Source organism: Cyprinus carpio, chromosome B8 (genome assembly GCF_018340385.1).
Source record: "Cyprinus carpio isolate SPL01 chromosome B8, ASM1834038v1, whole genome shotgun sequence".
Classification (NCBI taxonomy): Eukaryota; Metazoa; Chordata; class Actinopteri; order Cypriniformes; family Cyprinidae; genus Cyprinus; species Cyprinus carpio.
Window position 1 is genome coordinate 400,509 of NC_056604.1, and position 8,402 is coordinate 408,910.

The 8,402-nt window shown below is 33.5% G+C and overlaps 1 long non-coding RNA gene across 1 annotated transcript; it reads right to left on the reverse strand.

The window, feature by feature from the left end:
* Positions 1-510: 510 nt before the first annotated feature.
* On the reverse strand, positions 511-1,708 carry LOC109061431. Its single transcript, XR_006155348.1, has 2 exons — positions 1,576-1,708; positions 511-687 (listed from the first exon to the last, which is right to left on the reverse strand). It is a non-coding gene; the product is annotated as an uncharacterized LOC109061431 (long non-coding RNA).
* Positions 1,709-8,402: the final 6,694 nt, after the last annotated feature.

The following is an 8,402-nucleotide window of genomic DNA, read 5'->3' on the forward strand; positions in this document are numbered from 1 at the left end:
TTTTTTGCAGAGGTAAAGTATAAGAGACCAAGATCTGGTCAGATACAGTCCTGCGGGGTGAGATTATGGATTTTAATATAAACATTTACTATGGTGTCCAGTATGAACATGTATATAGTAAAAAAATAAAATAAAAAAAACAGACATTTTGGAGCTAGGATTGGGTACCTGGGGATATAGGGAAGAGAAGATACTAAGGTGTTGAGCATTCCACTTTCACAAAAAAAGGGGTTTTAAACTCATAACATTTTAATAGTTAAATCAAGAGTCTTTAATTATAACTTACAAGCCAATCATGTGATTTCATAGAAGATCTTATACGACTGATGTGTTTAGTCAGTCGTCCAAACTAAATATGTTTATTAATACATTTGAAAACAGTAGCTTCAAAGAAATATTTTTTTAAGGTTTTCATCTCAGTTAGTTTCTAAATTAATTTAGTAAATTAAGTGCCATATTAATCATTTTAGTGCTTGATTGCATTTTACACACATAATGAAAGTAAGTCACCTTATGATCAATGATGCTGTTGTAACCTTCTAAGTGGGATGTTTGCTGTTGTAGAACATCCATCTGCTGTATATCTGACTGCATCTGATCTTCTGGTGTGTCAGTAAAACTGCTGTTGTACAGGAACAATAAGCTTGTAAGCACGCTCACAACACCAATCAATATGATCCCATGATGCTGAAACAAGAGGAAAAAGAAACTTATATTGAGGATGCTCAGATTATCCTCCATCAATGCTTCCACTGACAGATGCATCAGTAAATTAAGCCTCATTTTGAGGCATGAATGAGATGTTAAAAATTTACCACAGTATAGGAGAAAAAGATTTGATTCATAGCTTTACAATGAAATACGTTCAATGAGCTGAATGAGCAGCTAGTGTGTTTCAAAAAAATTAATATATGCATGAAATTTACAAGCTCCATGTTAGAGTAAATTGTGATTTTGCAGTGTAGTTTGCAACTTTTAGTAAGTGTAGATTGCAACTTTTTAGTAAGTTAAAATGTTTTATAATTTCATTACCCCTCTAAGCATCACTGGGTCAAAAGGCTATTTTTACATATTAAAACATGAAAAATTATTAAATTAACCAAAATAATGAATCAATATAATAAAAACAACATCCCAAACAAAAATTTAAATTTATATTTTACATATTTATATTTATTTATATTTAAATTTAATTGCACTGAATTATATAATTTCATTTGTGCAGACAGCAATAGAAAAACGTGCTCACCAAACATTAATTTGGCAAACATATTCGTGCCTCTATTTGATTTATTAATAATCCAGGCATCTGTAGTATATTTATTGAAATCATGCTTACAACAGTTTTACCATGGCAACCGCAGTTTCCACCAAAATAGTACCGTTCTAATACTTAGTACAGATTCTTAAAGTCTGGAGAAATTTTCATATTCATCACTGATTACGTTTTTGTGTTATCAACAAATAACTGGAGTAATATGACACCGTGGCGTCCGGAAAAACTACTGGTACAACAGTCCATGGTATGTATGTTTTGTAAAGTTATTGTATAATGTCAGAGAGAGTTTGCTCTACCGTTCGCGTCTTCATATTGTGAAGTGTTTAATTCTGTCCGTTTAGTCCGTGCGTGTTCTTCAGCCTCACCGACAGCAGCTTTACAAATGCACACTTCACATCTTCCAGCCAGCACTTCTGCTCACACACATCCTCACACTGAAGCTCGGCTGAACTCTGTCAGAAATACAGTCCTCCGTTCACACGCGGCTGCGCGCGCGCGGTCTTAAAGAACGCCGAGTCTCTCAATCCATTACAGTCAATTACATTGTTTCATTACAGTCATATATTGTTACCCGAGATAGAAGTAGACTATACTGTAACATTTTAGGTATTCAAAGACTGTCGCTATTAAGCTCGAAATGTTAGCTACTAGGAAACTTTTTGAGTGGTTGCAGTACAACTGTCCTGCATGTGAGACTGGTCCTGAAAGGACTGTAGTGCTGTTGCCTTCACTTCCTAAACTGAGCTAACGTCATTTTCCTCTTTTGTATATTTAGCCTTGATACAAAATTTGATATCAGCTGGAGCACAATATAAAATCTCAGTGCACCCTGATTGTTACCCATGCATGTAAAACAATATCAAATTATGATCTTCTTGTAAACTGCAACAAACATTTTAGGCCATTGAATTTTTGTAAGGGGTTGATTTAAATTAATTAATTTTTGGATTTGCAATCATATTAGCTAATTTCATTTTTATCCCACCAGGCCTTATAAAAGAGGATAAAACAATCTTTAAATTTCTTTGGTGCAAGAAATAAAATACTGTTTTCAAGAGTAGCCTATATGGAATGATTTGTAGTGATGTGATGATCTTACTTTAATTCAGTTCTCCATTATGTCGTAGGCTATTAATGAGATGGCTTGATATATGATATATGATATATGATATATGTTAATGATCTGCAGTATGCAGCTGATAATATCTGATCATTTCATAAATTTGATATTTCTGTCTGAATCTGGCTGCTCATGAATGATTTTTAGTATGACTCATAAATCATAAAGCAACATACAGCATTAAGTTAAGATATTTTTCAAAATATATAATTATATAAATTAATAAAATAATATACTTTTAAAATAATTGGACAGGATACTTGAATGTAATTTAATAGAGCACAGGCATCGCAAACAGTGACACTAAAACGTTTGGTCCTATGAAGATCAATAGGAGCATTCAAAAACATTTTCAGAAACTGCATTTACTGATACTGCAGACAGAAAGATCTAACAGGGATGAATGTTTTTGATGCGTTTGCTTTTAAACTCAGCCTCAGCATTTTAATACAGTGCATTAATTGATGGGAAATTCTGGGTTGCAATATATCAAACTCACATTCAGTTCCCTTCGGTCCGCAGTGAGATGTCATTTCAAGAAACCATTATAATCCATCTGTTTTTTTTTATTATTATTATGGGGCACAGTGACTGACATATTAAACAATGCTTATGATTTTAAAAAAGCCTACCATGCCAAATGCCAAAACAGAATAATTAATTTTTTGATAATCTAAAAATCGGTTCTCAGCCCATCACATGCATTGCCACTATGATATTCCACATGCATCTAAATGGATCTTCATTTGATGCCATAGAGGTCACTGACACCATTATTTTCATGGTTTATGAGGGGTGACGCAGGTGTCTTAAAATGAAAGTCTGGTAATGTGAACTGACTTCAGCATAAAAAGCACAGGCCTATATCCCAAACTTGGGCCAGCATACGGCCTGGATGTAAAAGATACCATCTTCTCTTCTAAAAATGGCACGCAATGTGGCAGAGCTTCTCTCGGGAGCAGAGATTTGCTGGAAGCTGTAATTTCGTCTGGAACTGCGAGGAAATGGAAATTTGTATTTTTTCCTTTCACACAGCACTATATTTCATATATTGCCCATGCATTTTTCAAATCTCACCTTCACTTTTTAGATTTAAAACTGCTCTCAACCCTTTGATTGTGTGAGAATAAGACATTGATTCATGATGGATGTCTTGCTGTGCATTAGTTTTGTAATATATATATATATATATTTCAAAGAATTACTAATTACACATATGTGCACATGATGATTGATATCTGGACTATATATTTAAACCAATATGTAAATAAATGCATGAATCTAATCTATTTTTCAGCATTATTTAATTGATAAGAATCATTTTACTTGTATGTGGTTGTTTGTCTGTGAAAACGAAAATGAATCAAAAGAAGCCAATGATCTGAAGCACTCAGGATGAAATCTGCTAATTTCCTTCATTGAGCATGGGTGAAAATTAGAAAAGGGCGAAGGCATCTGGGGATTGATTCAGTGTTTGTTGTCATTGGAGACAAATGAGAATTAGATTTTGCTTGCCCTCCTGTCTGCCTCATCAGTATATTTGATTAAATCACTCCTTGAGGCTGAGATTTATTCTGATCTGTGTGTATTGAGGGGACAGTGGTGACAGGAAGATAGTTGGCGATGTGTTTGGCATAAAATTAAAGCTTATTTGAATTAAATAGTCTTTCCTCTCTGATGAGGTCACAAACCGCTGCTCTTCCAGTGGACGGACAGATCAATTTTCAGAAGGATCACAGTGGTATTACTGCCTTGAAGAAGCAGCAATTAAATCTTCTGCCTCTCTGTTTATATAGTGTCTCTCACATATATCTTTCTCTTCTCCCTACATTTATGTAAATGCAGCACTAGATGTCTGCAGGAGTTTATTTAACAATCTGAAATCCTAAATAGCTGGAGACACTGAAGGCAAAGGAACAACAAGAAAAGTTGACCATTAATGTTTACTGTTAATAAATAACACATAAGAAATTATTAATATAAATGATCCATAAATATTAAGTAGCCTATTCCAAACTTTTGATCGATAATGTGCACTGGTTTGGGTGGTTTATGGAGACAAATATTTGTAAAATGACATGGGTATGACAGAGGTATTACAGTGTGAAGGCGTGAAAAACACACTAAATGGTGTTTTTTTGAAAATCTAAAAATGCACAAAGTTTTCTAGGTTTAGGTGTAGGATTGGTATATATAGGGAAATAGAAAATACAGTTTGTACAGTATAAAAAACATTATGCCTATGGAGAGTTCCCATAACCGTACATCCCCACAAGTATAGTAATACCAGTAAATTCTGACTTAGTTTGTGGGGACATTTTTTTTTGCCATGCATTCCATTCATGCATTTATTTCATGCATTCCAATCTGCAACCTTTCATCGACTCTACTGCACTACAACACCCCAGAAATGTTCAGGAATGCCTCCATGAATATCTGTGCAGAAGCTATTTTAAGATCCTGAAGCAGATGTAGCCCACCAAAACCCAACAAGTGTCTGGCCTTTTACGTGGCACCCTGAACAGATGAGCTGTCTCCTCACAAGACAGTGGTGATCACACAGAGAAGCAGGGGACACACTTTGTGAATGCTGCTGGGAGTAAGACTATATGTGTATTGGGCCACGACTTCCCGTGTCTCACAAATGGAGAAATCCTAAGATTATTTATCTAAAGGCACATCAGAATACACAGAAAATGGAGCAGGTGTCTGTCCTACCTGAGGAATTAATTCAAAGTTTTGAAGCCAAGCTTAAACTATCTAATCTCAGTTTATTCAAACCATGTATTACTGCTGGACAGCAAATAGCTTCTGGGGGGAAAAAAATCACTTCAAATTTTAATCAGGCTCTCAGATCAATCTGAATGAAAGAGATATGTGAATATTCCAGATGGCCCATTACTAAATTACTTTATACGGATTATGAAATTAGAGCAGTCATTTTATCTGACTCATTTGCCCACAGGTACCACTTTAGTCTTTAGTAGCTCACTGTTGTTCAAAAGGGATGATTGTTTTAGGTTACAAACCAGCCTGGAATATAATGATTTTAAATGTAACTGAGCATTATATAGTCACAAAAAAGGAAAAGGAAAAAACCAATGGAAATCACAAAGTGAGTGGGGTGTTTTTTTTTGTTTTTTTTTTTTGCTGATTTTTTGTTAAATTACATATGGTTGGGTTCATAATGATATTTTTTTTTTTACTTTTTTTTTTCTTTTCAGAAAAGAAACATTAAATTGATCAACAGTGACAGTAAAGACATTTACAATGTTATATATATCAGAAAAGAAACATTAAAAATTTTTAAATTTTTTAAATTATAATAATATTAGGCTACTGTATTTTGATCAAATAATATTCAGCCTTGGCAAGCATAAGACACTTTCAGAAACAAGACATTACTGACCCAGTAGTCTTGTTTAATAGCCTAGCCTACAATTTAAAAGCATTATCAAACAATGTTTTTTTTTTAACTAGAAAGTGTCCTTATTCAGTCATAGCAAACTAAATATCCTCAAAAAAACCTGTGACATTCGCTTAAGAAATGGCAATGGTAAGCCGCTACAACGATACAAAACAAGCTGTTACAAGGAACTATACCACAAAAAGTGCTTTGTTAAAAGGCTTTTAAGATTTTAAGAGATAAGACGAAATGTAAATAAAAAGCTTTTTAAAAACCATCTTTGAACACCATTGAATCATTTACACACTGTTAATGAGTTTAAACATTATATAAGATATTGCTAATTGATATTAATACAATCATTGGGCCAAAATTACCAATGCTTATTTAGATGGGTTTTTGCATTGCATATTTGGGTTCATTTGGAAGGTCAGTCATTCACAGCTGCATCTTATATGTTGTACTATATCTTGTGTTTTAGTTGTGCTCTGTTCTGAACAAGCTGTACCTGCAGTTCGCACTGATATCACAAACACCTTCAGTCCATTTATTCTAGCTCCCAACAACATACCAAACGTGTTGTGTATTCTTAGAGTTTGCTGCCGTGTTTGCTTTTTGGGTTTTGATATTTATATTATTCCTTGTATTTTGAAGCATAACCTTTTAAAAGACTGAAAAGAAAATTTCTATATACATAATACTGATGCCATATTTGCTTTTGTAAAAGTACATGCATCTACCTTGAAACTGTTTTGCTGTATGTAGGACTGCACTAAGAGTCCTTGAAAACTCGGACTCATAAAATTATCACTCATGATGAGCCCCACAGCACAACAGATCCTACTGATTAGCCACAATGAGACTAGTGGTAGATCTTATTCCTTCTGTTTGAGTAATTTCAAAACACAAGTTTGACCGCAATGCCAATGCAGAAGCATAAGCTTTTGTTTGTATTTGCACATTTACTGCAGCTCGTGCTAAGAACAACAATCTGAGATGCAAAGCCACCATTATTTAAAATCCCTTCATCATCCTCATTATTGAACACACAGAATGTTTCAAAATAAAGAAAGTTTGTACTAAAGATTTCAATTACATTACAATACATACAGAGACAGACAACGAGAGAGAGAGAGAGAGAGAGAGAGAGAATGAGAGAGAGAGAATATCCATTATAGTTCCTGATTAGTGAATCATGTCAGGACCAAGAAGTTGCAGATGCCCCCTAATTTTGTAAGCAATTGAATGAATCATTATTGCTTATTAGACCAGTTACTTGAGTCTTAATAGGTTTTTGATTGCCTGGTCTGAAGTTTGTTCAAGAATGCATTGCATGTTTGCATGTATTGTATTTTACTTTTGAACTCTGCCTTACTAGATGAGGCAGAAAAAATTCTGGATTCTCATATCTGCATTTTTCCAAACCACTAATCAAGTTAAATGTAAATGTAACAAAAACAAAAACTGTCATACATGTAGGTAGATAGAGCTACAGTCCATCAAAGCAGAGTTTATTGTTTAAGTTCCAACAATTTGTTTAAAACTGCACTATTGTATATGCAACAAAAACATAAATTTACATCAAATAAAAAACTGTTTCACATACTGTATTTAGTAAGTCTTCCTTATTTAACATTTGTGTCAGATCTTTAGAATTGAAAACCACTGGCACGTTCATCAATTTACATCTATCACAACGCATTACTGCCATCAGGTGGTGAAATGCAAACATTGGCAGCCACAGTGAATTCATTTTTTTTTATTGCTTAATTTACATAACAAGACAGGGAACCAACAATATAAGACACTTCCATTGAGACCAACACAGAGTTTACATTAAAGAAAAGAAAGAAAAACACAACAACAAGGAACTTGGATGAAACCAAAGTTGTAGTCGATGAAAACATTATAAAGAAAAAAAAATATTAAAATAATAGATATTTTGACAAAGAGAAGCATAACTTTTCAGATTTTCTATAAAATTTTTTTGAAGCATTTAAAAACTCTGAAAACATTTTAGCAAACTCACATAAAAATATATTGAAGGCGGGGTTACATTTTTTCCATTTACAGTATGGATATGATATTTACCCATCAACAAACCAAAATTTACAAACATCAGAGAAGAATGAATTTAAATCACATTGCCACATGAATTAATTACATTGCATTTCACAGCTTTTCAGTTTTATTTCATTTATTTTTATTTTGCAAGATTGTGATGTGAAATCAAATGAGTTCCCTATATATTTCTTATCCGATAAATAAATGTAGTAGTCTTTAAGGGTGACACAAAACGTTGTGGTGATAACATGGAAAGTATATTTCAGTGATAGAGTCAGACGGTAGTTAGTACTTCGATTACCATGCACACATATCATATCACTGGTCAAAAACACTGCATTTGTTTGATTTAATGGAAAGTATAATCCAAATGTCATGTAGAACAATACGGTTTTATTACTTTTATTGCTTAACTACCCCATTCCGGAAAAAGGAAAAAACTTAGTATAAGCCTACTGAGAAAAGAAACTGAAATATAATTTTCATTTGGAACTTCCTCACACAACATAAACATTTCACGACTATTACTAGAG